Source organism: Bubalus bubalis, chromosome 9, assembly GCF_019923935.1.
Source record: "Bubalus bubalis isolate 160015118507 breed Murrah chromosome 9, NDDB_SH_1, whole genome shotgun sequence".
Taxonomy (NCBI): domain Eukaryota; kingdom Metazoa; phylum Chordata; class Mammalia; order Artiodactyla; family Bovidae; genus Bubalus; species Bubalus bubalis.
Genome location: NC_059165.1, coordinates 82,325,765 through 82,341,281, shown reverse-complemented (window position 1 = coordinate 82,341,281; position 15,517 = coordinate 82,325,765). Strand labels below are relative to the sequence as shown.

General features: G+C 38.9%; 1 long non-coding RNA gene across 1 annotated transcript; it reads right to left on the bottom strand.

Annotated features, from left to right (window-relative positions):
• Positions 1-6,003: 6,003 nt before the first annotated feature.
• Positions 6,004-11,441, bottom strand: LOC123335114. The gene is made up of 3 exons (XR_006553453.2): positions 10,736-11,441; positions 8,750-8,776; positions 6,004-7,448 (listed from the first exon to the last, which is right to left on the bottom strand). It is a non-coding gene; the product is annotated as an uncharacterized LOC123335114 (long non-coding RNA).
• Positions 11,442-15,517: the final 4,076 nt, after the last annotated feature.

The following is a 15,517-nucleotide window of genomic DNA, read 5'->3' as shown; positions in this document are numbered from 1 at the left end:
AATTTCTCTTTCTGGTTTTTCATTGTTAGTATATAGGAATGCAAGTGATTTCTATGTATTGATTTAGCAATTGTCTCTTGAGATAGTTCTAAGAATGTTTCTTTAGTTAAAAAAAAAAAAAAAAAAACTGACAGTAAAGGAAGAAAATAAAATCACCCAACTGAAATTAATCAAATCCATGTCTGTATTTTTGGCATATTTTCTTCTAACACATGTCTCTTTTTGGATTTTTGCATACTTGAGATAATGCTATATGTACAATTGTTTTTATTTTCCTTTAATATGTCAGTCATAAGCATTACCTTTTGATATTAAAGCCTCATCACATATTTTCATTTTAATGGCTGCACTATCCTATAGATACAATGTAGTTTAAATAACACATTTCCTAAATTTGTACCCTTGGATTGCTTCTGGCTTTTGATATAATAAACAGTACATAAAGATGAATAGGAGAAGGCAGTGGCACCCCACTCCAGTACTTTTGCCTAGAAAATCCCATGGATGGAGGAGCCTGGTAGGCTGCAGTCCATGGGGTCGCTACAGTCGGACACGACTGAGTGACTTCACTTTCACTTTCACTTTCATGCATTGGAGAAGGAAATGGCAACCCACTCCAGTGTTCTTGCCTGGAGAATCCCAGGGACAGGAAGTCTGGTGGGCTGCCGTCTATGGGGTTGCACAGAGTCGGACACGACTGAAGCAACGCAGCAGCAAAAATGAATATCTTTATGTATAAATCTTTGTCCACATTTCTGATTATTTCCTTAAGATAAACTTTTTTTTTTTAGTCTGACCTTATTTCTTACTCTCAGAAAATCTTGTTTTCGATGAAACTCAAACTTAAAAGTAGAAACTTGCAGAGTCTTTCACAGTCTTCATGTTTTGACAATCTGTTCCTGGTGTTTTCCTTTGACATCATTCATTCTTTTGGCCAGTGGTGAGTATATTCTGTGGTCTTTTCCTACTTTTTCTTAGTACCCTGTTTCTTCAGAAAAACAAGCCAACTCTGATGTTACAGGACACAGCGTACAATGTAGCAATGAGTTTTGAGCACCAAAGTTTCTAACCTTCACTCTTGAGGGGCTTTCCACAACATACTGGTAGACATCATCTTTTAGAGAGATTGGAAAGTTTGTATGTTCAGCTAGCTCTTTTGGGCCCCAGCCAATGAAGCATAGTAGTATCAGTGAATCCAGGAATATCTTTCTCCCATTTTTATTTTCTTTACAACGAGCCAGCTGAGAATACTCAGACTGGCATCCACAGTGCACCCCCTGAGCAGACTTGTGCTGGCATCCTCTAGTCCTTCTACTTCACCTTGCTTTGTGGGCAAATCTGGTTGCTCATCCCATCACTGATTCCAACCACGTAGCCCTTTCCTTCTTCACTCAGAGCATTCACGGCAGCTTCTGTGGCTAAACATGTCTCATGTGCGTGTAGTCAGTCATGTCCAACTCTTTACAACCCCATGGACTGTAGCCCACCAGGCTCCTCTGTCCACAGGATTTTCCAGGCAAGAATACTGGAATGGGTTGCCGTTTCCTCTCGAAAACGCTTCTCATAGAAGGGTCAAAATTTGCTTTCAGTGTCCACTTCAGTAGGTTTCTGGCAGTCCATGGTTGGGAAAGAGATGTTTAACTTTGTCTTAAAGCAGCTGACCACCTCTGAGGCACCGTAAACTCTTGAAGTGTAATTACTGAGTAAAAGGATTTGCTTTTACAACTCCTAAAACCTGATGCCAAATTGATTTATGGAAATATGAATTGATACTCCTCCAGGTATGTTCAAATGTCTAACTTAAAGCTCGTTACCAAAACTAAACCATTTTACTAAAAAAATGGAAATTTGATAGGCTACCAAAACTTATTTTGTTGCTTTAATATGCTTTCACTTGAATACTTGTGAGATCAGCTGAATATTTTTTCATATCTATTAGTTCTACTTTCTGTGTTTGAGAGCTTTGTTCTAAGCACTTACTTAGGTCTTGAGTATTTATATTTGTTAAATATAACATATACAGTGTTATACATTATGTGTTAAATATAGCATATATGGTACATACAGTATAGATTTTTACTGAAGACTGATGTTCTAATAGGGCGTTAGCCTTTTATGAAATTATATTAGCATGTCTCAGGGGTTTTCCTATTATGTTTTATATATTTGCAGATTGAGAATTGTTTTGGGGAAGTAAGAAACTTATTTTGATATATTCATTTACGATTGTCTTTAGCTCAGACTGCTCTTCTAGAAAAGAGCAGGCCTGCCCAGTGACCAGGTGTGTGTTCCACCCTCTAGCGGTTCGTCCTTTCGGGTTTTGCCTCAGCTTTTGAGCTGCAGGTGCACTGTTTTCAGGATGATATTCAGCCAGTGAGGGAGCAGTGAAGCCTGGCCATTTCTGCCCAAGATGTGATCCCTCTGATGGGTATTTTTTTTTTGTCTAGAGCTGGAGCCTGAGGGCAGTTTCTCCTCAGGAAGAGAGACCCATTCGAGCCCTGAGGAGCTGCTCTGCACTTCTGTTTGAAGCACTATATCAAAATGCAGCAAGGGGTGGACTGGGACAGAGACCTAGATGCTCAGCTCACATCATCCTTCAAAAATACACTCGTTGCCCGGTTAAACGGTACAGCTGGCAGACAACCTCCAGCTATCAGTTCCTTCACAATCCTCCTCAGCTTTCAACCAAGGTTGCCCTTGTTCTCAGGGCAACTCTATCCAAATATGGAGCAAGAAACTGGTTCAAGGGCCAAGTTGGTCCCCCAGCCTGGGACTGCACTCATGGGGAGTCTTGGGTTCGGAGCTCCCCATGGGGCTAACTGGCTCCATTTAGGTCCACATCGCCCGCCTACTTCCTCCCCTTTACCTGGTAGTACTTACTAGTAAGGCTTTCACATTCAAGCATTTTAAATATAAACCATTATAAGCCTATTGTATAAATATAGACCATTATAAGCCTAGAGTTTCACTTGCTGGAAATGGGCCTGAGCGTGGAAAAGGCTACATGGGAAAAGGATACTTTTCTTTATAAACCCTCTTCCACTATTTGATTGTTTTCATCATGGGCATGTGTTACTGTGATCATAATTCAAAATATCTTTAAATAAGCCAACATGTCTAGAAAAACATGGGATGATAACAATGTAGGTAGGCTAGCCAACAACAATTTGCTTTATTGTAAATAACTCTAAATCTGTTTGAGAGCAAACTATTGAATCTGCTAATGGTAGATACAGATGGTACGAAACAATAACCTTCTTTTTGGTGTTGGGTGTAATTTTTAATAGAATCTTTCTTATCATGCTTTAAAGTGACGTCAATCTACTTACATGATCAAGCTCCATTATTACATTAAATTCCACATATTTCACAATGAGTGTAAACTGTAGCGGATGTCATCATTCAAGGCTTTATGTAAAATGTGATTTTTTTTTTTTTTGGTTCTTTGTAGGTGGGTAGAGAAATAATGGAAATAATTTTTCATACACAGATAACTGGCATATGCGAAATGCTTGCTAATTTGAGGAGGGAGGTGGGGAATAAAGGATGAAAAGAACAAAAATAATTTTGTCTAAGACTGCAAGTGACATACATTCAAACAATTGCTTTTTCAGAGTCCTCAGGCTTGTTTCTATTCAGTGTTTGCTGAGCTTTAGAGAAGGCTGAATCCCACCATGGCAAGCTGCCATCTTTGTCAGAGTGAAGAGCTGTTTACATTCAAGGCACATAATAAGTGCAATGTGAAGTAAAAAAACAGTGTGAGTTCTATTATGGCTGATTAGCCCATTGTACAATGTTTCAACTAACATCTCCCTTGTGCTAAAAGTAGTGAGAAGCCACAGGACATCAGGCAGCATGATTCATCAGTACTGTACTCGTTCGTGAGATTGCCAACAAAAGCTGCCTCTAACTCCCCGGAAAAATAAGAGAACCACTTACTAGCTTCAGTGTCCTCCCAAATATGTAGTTTATCTGAGCTGTTTGAGAATCTTTCAGAAAATGAGAGACACACAGCTTCTCACATATAGATGTCTTCTCAGTAACTTCTTTTTCTTGATATAACACTTGATATGAATGTCATAAAAGTCAGTTGCTTGCTATAAAACTTGTTTCCTTAGCTGCTTCTTAATCTAAGGAACAGTGGCCTGAATGCATATTGATGCATTGGCCACCAGGAGCCTAAATAAATAAACTAAATAAGTATCTTTGTTTGAAGTGACTGAAGGAGAAGGGAGTAGTATGAATAAACTGAGTCCTAGGTCATTTCATCACAAAGTCAATAGCTCTTCTCATTGAAGGGGAGAAAACAAACTGCTTTCTATTCTATTGAAAGCCTGGAAGAATTTGCACGGCAGTAATCCCAAATCCAGAGGCAATCTATTAACAACTCAGCATCACAGATCCTGAGACTCAACTGATAAGCACATTCTTCCCTGCACCTCCCCCAACATTAATCCTCTTAAAGATTGTGCTAAGTAATGAAAGGGTGCGATGAAAAGAGGCCCCCCCCCCCTTTTTTTTATTACAAACACACAAAATGCTTGTGTAAATGTTTCATTAACAAACTGCTGGACTAGTATTTAATATCCTTTGCCTCCCTCCCCCCAGACCCCTTGGTAGGGGCTTCTGCCTGGAGCATGACTAAATGTGTGATTTACACATGTTTAAGAGAAACATTCCCACACTTGAATGCTGTTCCATGACAAAGGGAGGGGAGGGGCTGAGAGAGAGAGGTGTTGAACCTATTGTAGACATTTTAATTTACAATTCACTTTTTCTTAAATGGCCTTTAAAAGATGAATGACTTCCACCCACTTATCAGTCTATGTTTCATTTCTTAGTGTGCTTTCTAACTGCTGGTCTGAATGTAAGTGTCCTCAGTCGGATAATTTGAGGCTGGTCTTTTTAGAGACAAAGTTAGATGCTGTAATATTCTAAGAAAAGCAAAATGAATTCCAATGTGTGTCCTTTGTGTAAGGAATCATTTTCCAAACCACAGGAAGACTAAAACAGATGACTTATCTTTACTTTGAATATGCTAAAGGATGCCAGATATTTTGTAGAAATATGCATCCTGTGTTTTTTTTCTCTGTAGTCATCTAATTACAATCTGATGTTTCGTGTTCTTTAGCTAATCTAGTAAATCCTAACAGGATGCCTGCATTATCTGATTTTTTTAAATATGGCATTTGGCTATAAAAATAAACTTTCCTTTCAGACAAGCAAGGTATGCTGATGGCACCTACTGAGATAGTCAGTATCCATTAACAGGATGTATTGATACGACTTGAAGATACAGAATCAGCCTCTTAAGAACAGTGTGCTTGTGTGCTACGTTGCTTCAGTCGTGTACAACTCTTGCGATCACATGGACTGTAGCCCGCCATGCTCCTCTGTCCACGGGATTCTCCTGGCAAGAATACTGGAATGGGTTGCCATTTCCACCCCCAGGGGATCTTCCCAACCAAGAGACGGAACCCTCATCTCTTACGTCTTCTGCATTGGCAGGTGGGTTCTTTACCACTAGCATCACCTGACACTTGGGACAAAGATATTTGTATAAAAAAGAGGCTACATTTGTGTTCAGTTACCTTATACATTAATTTCAAAGTTTGGAATCTCTTAGAATGCAACACAGAAGTTTCTTCTAAGGATTTGCCCAGTAGCACTTATCCAGATGTGAATCCTGTATCAGGATTTAACTTAAACTATGCTTAAGAGTGCCTTTGTCCCAAGTGTCATTCATTTAATTTCAGTTTAGCATAAGCATCTGGCCACAGATGGGGTTACTCGAGTTGGGTCAGCACCACTTTTGGGTCAGCATGGAGAGTCGTGTCTCCAGCCAGGAGTACGATCTGGTCTCAGAGTGAATAGATTCATTTAGAGCAACAGTGCCCTGGGGGATAAACACTTAAATGTATGCAACCTTAGAAGAGCTGAAAACATCAATACCTTCATAAAGCCACTTTGATTTGTATTGACTACAGTTGGGCTGCTAATTCATATACATCATTGTTTACTTCACAGTGCTTTTAACATGACTTTTGATTTATAGAAATCGTGATTCAATTTCTACCGAGAAGTGGTGAGCTCAGACCTCCCCCAGATTCTTACTTTCTCTCTTCTGTGACAAAATTGAAAGAGGAACTCTCTTGTCACGGCATTTATAAGTGGTTGTGTAGCAGCTTACATGCACTTTTGGGAAAAAAAAAAAAAGATTTCACAGTAAAAGGTAATAGCAAAGTAGATTGCTCAAATAAGGGCCGTCAGTTATCTAAGCATGGTATTAATGTGCTCAGAGCAAAACCGTTGATTTACACTGGGGCGAAGATCTACAAGTTAGATGCATTTCCCACTGAGAAAATCACTGTTAAGCACAAGAGAAAATTCACTGGACAAGACCATGTCCTGTTATTTGTTTAATGCCAAGCCCTGATAGACTTTCATTTATAGGAATCACTAGGACACATTGCAAAGCTCCATAACTAATAAACCCTGTTCCATGCAAATTATGCAATCTGTATCTCATAAGAGTTAGTTTTGTTTGCTTGATGGTCTGTCAAACGGAGACTCTAAAAATTCTTTTCTAGCAGTTCATTTCTTTCTAAGCCACTAAAACAAATGGCTTTAAGTCAAGCAAATAGGCTCCAGTGACCAGAACAGGATTTTGTTTTGTTTATGGGTTAGTTCCCAAACTTAAATCAGATTTGAACTATTTTGGATTCTGTTTTGCTAATGTCGTATCCTTAGGTACAATGGAATGAAGGTGTGGGTTTTATCAAGAAAAATGTTAATTACTCAAAGAGTTGCATGAAAATAATATTGAAGTAGACAAAGAAATTCAGACAATAAGACAAAATGGTGACAGGAGAATGGGCGTTCCTTTTTTCCTCGGATAAGGATGAGCTGGAACACAACATATCCATGGCTCAAGAAAAATTCACAGTTCTGATGGAGATAAACTTAGAAAGCCTCAAGACAGCCCAGACTCGTCAGATTCTCACAGTTAATTAAAGAAGTGAGTGAAGGCATCAAGGCTTGCTCCCATCTGCCTGAATAATTCACCGCCTGTATCCATTATTAAAACCCGTTACTTCTCCACAATGATTCCCAGCTCGAGATGGATTGGTCTCAGAACCAAGAGATAAATTGTAACAAGGCCTACAGCTATATTAATAAATTGAAATGAACATTTATTTGCTCATCTAATTAGAACTGTAGTTTTTCCAAATAGTGTAGTAATGCATTACCTTGGCAGGCAGCACTACCTACCTTTTGTGAGATAAAATGAACAGGAGGGCTTTGCCCCAGATTTGGGGTTTTCTCTGCATAAAAAGTTCTTTGGTCACCGCTGTTCTTTTCAACCATTCATTCCATCACTATGCTCCGCTGATTCTATCTCTCCAGGATTGATGGGAGCTTAGCTTTTGAGGTACTTCGTCAGAGGCCTGCAAAGAATTGTGCATATAGAACACACATTCTTCTTTTGTCCTGTCTCTCTTTCTAAAGGGTTGCAGGAGGGGAAAAAAAAGAATGTAAAGGTTTTCCCTACCCCCTCCCATCTCCACTTCCCTTCATTAGGAGTACAAAGCATTAGAGCTCAGAGGTTCAAAGAACCTGTGCTTGGGGTTTAATTCCTGACTCAGTGGCTAACCAGTGCATAACCTCAGTTTCTTCCTCTGAAAAATGACACTAATAGTATCCATTTTTGCAAGATACATGTGAAGTTTAAAGAGAATGTCTGTAAAGGGTGGAACCAGAGTAGGTGCCTATCAGTAATAAGTGCTATTATCGTTCAACCATTGTTACCCTTTCCTGTTTGCAAATTAGATTTAAAAAAACCATCACATTTGTGTGGAAATGTCTTTCTGTAACAGAGCTAAGTTTTCAATTTCTGAAGTTCAGAAATGAATATTATGGTACAGCAACATAAAACTTCTCATTATAAAGGATTTCCATAGCAGATGAGACTTCATTATCTAGTTGGAAGAGACCTGATTTTTGTTATGGAAATCCTTTATAATGAGAAGTTTTATGTTGCTATACCATAATACTCATTTCTGAACTTCAAAAATTGAGAGCTTATATCTTTGCCCTTTGCAGGCAGAGGGCCTAGGACACAGTAGCTCATAGGACAACATAACCACAGTCGTTGGTTTTTTACCACAATGATAAGTGTGTTGTTATGTAAGCTCCTACAAAATAAACAGTTCTCTGCTGGACCTATGACCCTCTGAGGCATAAAGAAGCTAGAGAAGTCAGGCCCTCTGATTGATTCTATGCAACAATCAGATTCAAATTCATGCTCCTGCAGACTTCAGCCTTGTGTTCCCATAAGAGGAATGCACTCTTTCTTTCTTGAAATGAATAGAAATTGTACTTACCACATACTTGTTTGAAATTTTGATGTCCAGTTGGTGGAGCATTTTTCGTTTTGATAAATGAGAAAAAATTTTAAATAAATTTCTGGGTTGTCAAAATGAGTACCAGCTCCTTTAATCTGTTCTTCACCTTGCAGATAAGGTGGAATATTACTGATTATATCTTCTTGCCAGGTGCTGGCCAGGGCGGCCTCATTATAAGGAAGAGGATTAAACTTAGTTTGAGAAAAAGATCATTTCTCATTTTTTTCTAGTGAATTTCAACTACGGAATAAGGCAAACTTCACAAGTTTGTAACCCTTTGTGAAAGTAAAATTTAGAAAAAAAATGATTTGCCAGATAATAAATAAATTACTGAAAGATCTTACCATGCTCCTTTACAGTGGTTTTGCTTCCTGGGCAAGAGAGTAAATGAGACAAGTCAGTATTAAATTTTATGTTATCTCAACAAATAGTAATTGTCTGGAAGCAGGCTCTTAATCAATATAAAACAAAGGAAGGCAGAATGCTATAGAGATACTCATTCAATAATTCCTTATGCTGTATATTTCATGGAATGTTTAAAGACCATATACATTGAAATAAAATTATTTTAGAGGTTTTAATAATTTTTTTTAATTTAAAAAAATGCACACGAGGTAAAAAAACTTCAACAAATACAAAAGATTTGTAAAGTAAAAGTCTTTCATGCCTCCTATCAGAACAACCAATCTACTATTCAATTGTAAACATTATTAATAGCTGCTTGTATATGCTTCCAGAAACCTCCATGCATATACAATTATATGTGTATGCTTCCTGATTTGTTCTGTGTTATACAGATGAACTTGAACTATACATATTTTATATGTATAATTTATATTTTATAAATATTAATGTTGTATCTTGGATATTTTTCCCCATGGATCTATCTCCTTATTTTAAGGGTTGCATAAGGGGTTTTTTTTGTTTGTTTTTTAGCATAGATATACTGTATTTTCTTTATTCCCCTGTAGATAGATATGTAAATTGCTCAAAGTTTTTTAGTTTTGTAAATAATGCTTCAATGAGCATCCTTAGAGCAGCATATTTGCTCATATAATATTTGAGTCAATCCATCCCACATGTGAGTTTTAAAAGATACTGCCAAGTTTTCCTCCAAAATATAGTTTTAAAAAAGATTTTTACACTATTTTATGATATTCTTATACTTCAAAGAATACAATTAAAACCTAGTCAAATCACAGCAAATTATTCCTTTGTGTGTGTGTGTGTGACAAATGGAGTATTCATTCATTGATTAGAGAATTAGCAATGCACCTCTTTCAAAACAGGAGGAAATGTCTCAGGATGCCTGATCTGAACTCAGTCAATGCAATAGAGTTGCCAGGAACATTATTTCAGAGGCTACTGCTGCTGCTGCTAAGTCGCTTCAGTTGTGTCCAACTCTGTGCCACCCCATAGACAGCAGCCCACCAGGCTCCTCTGTCCCTGGGATTCTCCAGGCAAGAACACTGGAGTGGGTTGCCATTTCCTTCTCCGATTTCAGAGGCTAATTAGATCTAAATCTTGAGACATTTCCACTATCCTAGCGACCTTCAAAAGGGCTTTTAGATTTTATTTTTCCTATTACAATTGCCAAAGAATATACCAACACTATAACTCTTTGGCCTAATGGAAGAGTGAAATATAAAGTATTGATATCTTATTAAAGCTACATTACTTTTTTTTTTTTTTAATGTGGAGCATGAAAAATTTAAGATTGGTGTAGGCAGCTTTTCAAAGCTAGATTTTCAGAAGGAGTTCAGAGGAGGAAAACAAAATTGGGGTCTTCAGCTTAGAATGGTTTCTACTTGAAGGAGTGGTTTCTACTTCCCTGGTGGTCCAGTGGGTAAGACTCCATGCTCCCAATGCAGGGTGCATGGGTTCAATCCCTGGTGGGGGACTAAAATACCACATGCCGCATGAGATGCCCTAAAAATAAACAGCAACAACAAGAAGAATGGTTTCTACTTAAGGTAGAGAAGAAGCTAGATGTTCAGCCCTGCATTGGAGACTCTATCTGTTCTTCCCCCTCTTCCATAGTCATGGAATCCATGGCTTTTAGCTGAGCACATGGTGGACCAGGTTAAAGACCTCATGCCATGCTTGAGGGTGGACATATAACTAAATTCTAATAAGTTATATGCAGAAATAATGTGTGCAGCTTCCAGAGTTTATCTTTAAAGAAAGAGGATGCCCTCTTTCCCCCTCTTTTCCTTCTTATCTGTTGAAATGTACAAGTAGTTGAGAGTCATCTTGGGTCCCTGTGACAAGCAGCTTAAAAAAACAGTAAGATAGAAAAGAGCCACGCACTTCACAGCTTTCCTACTTACACTCAGGCTATTGCAGGAGAGAGAGCTAAGGTTCTGTCTTTCTTTTCCATTATATTTTGAGTTTCTTTTCCAGCCATCAAACGTATCCTACCTATCAAAAAGTTCCAACTTTTGAGATTCTCAACAACTTCAATTGAAGGTCTTGAGTGAAGCACTTTTCTTAGCAGTGCTGGATTTTCTTCTGCATCTGTTTGTAGGCTGTGTGTCCGTTGAATTAGTTCATCACTCCCTTAGGGCTTTGCTAAAAGCAACAAGAAGGGTCCAACACATGCCAACATTTTGTATTACTTAGGAGTCAGTAGACAGCATTCCTAAAGTCTGAAAAGACATTTTGCCACATTTAATATGGATCATCCTGGTTTACTCCCTGCAATAGTGCCTTCACCATCCCACCTCTTCCATTGAGCAAATTAAACATTTTAGTTTCTGTTAGCTGAAGCAACCTTTCCTCCTCACACCCCCTGCCAGCTCTGATACCATATTCTGTTTTAGTTAGGAATTACATTTGGCTGTGTTAATCAGAGAACTGAAAATTAGTGGCTTCATGTGGAGGAGGAAGGAGGCATGCCTCACACAGGGAGAATTGCAGAGCACCAGTATTGCTGGTCTCTGATTCTTTTCCCTTACCTCATAGCCCAGTGCAGACTGGCTGGTTGATTCCAGCAGCTACCGAACACACAGAACAACATGTATGCCTCCTAGCAGCTTCTGTCCTACTTTAAGTAGCTATGAGGAATTTCTTCTTACATACTATTGGCCAGATGTGCACTATGTGATCATCTTTAACTGCAAAGAAGGCTGGGACTGTGGCTTTCTAACCCAGGCACAGAGTTCTTCCACCAAATTAGGATCTGGGCTGTGAAGAAAGTCAAAACAAATTCATTACCTAGGTCACGAATCATTCTAAAAATGTGATACATGGATAGTTTATTGCAATGGAAGATTTTGTATTCTCCCAATCCAAGAAACATACATCCCCTTTTGTATTTCCCTAAGAATCTATCTAACTTTTAAAGGGTCCCCTAAATGAAACACTTTGATCAATAGAGTCTCTCATTTGGGATTCTTTACTAAGAAATTCCAGAAAGGGATATTGCGCCTGAGTAATAGAACTAGTGTCAGAAATACCAGTGCAGTGTGTGAAAGAGCCATCAATGCCTAGAGCTCTCTTTTCTGGGAGGTGTCTTTTTGGCATGAAAGCAGTGGATCTCATGCACTTAAAAAAGCATGTCAGAACTGCTCTCTGAAAAAGAGAGAAAGAGGGAAAGAAAGGGAAAAGGAAAACATCAAAGTAGCATGACTGGGTTAGGTAAGCTAATCACACTCTTTCTCCCTGAAACCCTAGGGGTTGTAGTGAAGAATTTAAATAAAACATGCTGTGTCTCCAGCCTGCTGTTAGTGATGTTCTGTGGTCACCATCATTTTTCTCCTTCTGGGAATTCAATTTGTCCCTATTGTGCCAAGGTCACGGATTGAAGGATCTTAGTGGCCATCAGGGCTATGCCTTTGAAGCAAAGGGTCAGTGCATTAGTACAAAAGGGAATTAATCCAGTGTGCCGGCTCACCAAACGGTGGTTAATTCATTTAAAAGGAATGACCAGGGTTCCTATTCTAGGTTTCCATCTGGACAATCAGAAGCCTCCCTTTTCCCAAACAAGAACTTCATTAATGAATATTCAACGGAAAGTATTACTTCATTGTCAGCTCTAATTGCTAGCTTTACCTTATTAGTAGAAGCATTTCTGTGGCTGAGCCTGACATACATTTGTTTGCACACTGTTATTAGTCAAGACTCAGTGAAGTCTTGTAATTAACACCTCCACATTATCTCATGCAGTGAAAGCAAAGACAAAACCAGATGACTCACTTTGTTTTAGCTTTGCTCTTGTTTTCTGATAGAGAAGCACTTAAGGAGAAGTGTAAGCTCATCAGAATGCCATATGGAGCCAACAGAAACCATAAAAGGATTTTCAGGAAGCGGTGCATGGAAGTTCATTAAGTGAACAACACTACAATCAACATGCTGATTTAAACCTCTACCTGGCACTAATAAATTGCACAGGTACATTACCTGCTTCGCACTTAGCAACCATTCCAGGTCACTGATGAAGGATCCACAGTTCCCAAGAAACAGGAGAGATAACATATTCTCTGTAAACATTATGAAGTTAATGATTCACAGGACAATTAGATAGCTTTCAGAAACCTTATCAGTTTAGAGATAAAGCAGACTAAGACAATAACTGTATTTTGATCTTTCCTACCATTCAGAATACTATGTCTGAAAATTGGCTCCCTGTAGCTTTTAACTGATATTTTCGTAGGAAAAAAAGGAGGGGAGGGTGGAGGGGAAGAGAATGTCGACAGTTCATATTTCAGTTTTATATTTGGAAAGAGATCTTTTTCTAAATGCCTCTATTAAAAAAAAAAAAAGTGTAGCGAAAGAAATTTTAAAAGCCAAGATATCATCCTGTCTTTTTCATTGAATTAACCAAAAGTCTAGTAAATTTTTATTTTTAAATGCAAAAGTTAAGCACCAACCTTAACAGAGAGAGATACCATAATCCAAAATTTTAACAATTAAATCTGAAAAATCTGTCATGGTTTAAAAGAAAGAACTGCTTATTTACTGTTTGCAAATAGTTCTTTCCTAATACAACTTAAAGTGAAAAGCAGCTACACTAGAAAAAGGGAATAATATATGCAATGGCATGGCAACCTTTCAATTAGAAATTATTCCCAATGCTATTAAGTTAAAATTGCTGTTATACACAACTTGTCCTAGCCAAATGAAAACAGGCTTAAAATTTTAATAGATCCCTGTCTGTTCTCAGGCTTCCCTGATGGTTCAGACAGTAAAGAATCCACCTGCAATGCGGGAGAACTGAGTTGGATCCCTGAGTTGGGAAGATCCCCTGGCGAAGGGAATGGTTACCTGTTCCAGTAATCTTGAAACGGTTTACCTTAGATTGGGACTCAAATCTACATGGCTGGGACTCGAACGCGCCAAAACCCAGTTTGGGACTTAAGCCCAAAACCCTGCTTGGGACTTGAACCCACGTGGCTAGGACTCAAACCCAGCCAAAACCCACAGTACTTGGTTTCAGGACTTAATGAAGCTCAGGTTCTTGACGTCTCATCACAGAAAGAATTCAGTGAGAGACAAAGTGATAGGTAAGAAGTGGATTTATTCAGATACAGAGAGAAGCACATTCCACAGACAGAGTATGGGCCATCGCAGAGAGTGAATGTGGCCCGTAAATTTGGCCTGGTTAGTCTTTATAGGCTGGGTAATTATATATGCTAATGAGTGGGAGGATTATTCCAACTATTTGGGGGAAAGGGCAGAGGTTTCCAGGATATGGGCCACCACCCACTCCTTGGTCTTTTAACAATGCCCCGGAACTGTCATGGCACCTCTGGGTGTGTCATTTCACTTGCTGATTGAGGAGCAAGGTCTAGTCTTGTCTGCCATTTTGGTCCCATTTGATTCTAATCAGCTTTATGATGTGTTCTTGGGCTATGTCATTCTTTCCAAAGTTGTGCCCTGCTCCTTTCCCTCCTGTTACAATCTTGCCTTGAGAATTCCTTGGACAGAGGAGCCTGGCAGGCTACAGTCCATAAGGGTGCAAAGAGTCAGACACAGCTGAGCAGCTTTCACACTATGTCTGTACTAAATTCCCAATATTATAAAAATATTCATCACAAAGAAACAAGAATGACCTGTCCATGCTATCCAAAGCAATCTGCAGATTCAGTATAATCCCTATCAAAATGGCAATGGCGTTTTCACAGAAATAGAACAAACAGTCCTAAAATGTGTATGGAACCAAAGAAGACCCCATGTAGCCAAAGAAATCGTGATAAAGATGGCTGGAGTCATCATGCTCACTGATTTCAAATTATATTACAAAGCTATAATAATCAAAAGAGTGTTATTTGGCACAAAAACAGATACAACAGAACAAAGAAAACAGAAATAAGCCTATGCTTATGTGGTCAATTAATCTACAACAAAGAAGCCAGGAATATACAGTGAGGGAAAGACAGTCTCTTCAATAAATTGTGTTGGAAAAACTGGACAGCTGTATACAAAAATAATGAAACTGGACCACTATCTCATACTACAGACAGCAATGAACTCAAAATGTAATAAAGACTTGAACGTAAGACCTGAAACCATAAACTCTGAAGAAAACATGGGTGGCAAGCTTCTTGACATCAGTCTTGGGGATGATTTTTTTGGATCTGACTCCAAAAGCAAAGGCAACAAAAGCAAAAATAAACAAGTTCTCACTTTTCGTACAGAATAGGAAACCATCAACAAAATGAAAATGCAACCTATGGATGGGAGAAAATGTTTGCAAATCTTTATTTATTTACTTTTGGCCGCACTGGTGTTCTGTTGCTTTGTGCAGGCTCTCTCTGGTTGCAGCCAGTGGGGGCTGCTCTGTTGCATTGCACGGGCTCCTCATTATGGTGGCTTCTCTTGTTGTAGAGCACAGGTTCTAGGCACGCAGGCTTTGGAAGCTGCAGCATGCAGGCTCAGTAGCTGCGGCTTGCAGACCCTAGAGCATGGGCTCAGTAGTTGTGGTACCTGGGCTTAGTTTCTCCACGGCATGTGGAATCTTTCCAAACCAGGGATAACACCCATGACCCCTGCATTGGTAGGCAGATTCCTATACAATGCACCACCAGGAAGTCTTGCAAATCTTGTATTGAATAGGGAGCTAATATCCAAAACATATAAGGAACTCACACAACTCAACAACAACAACAGAA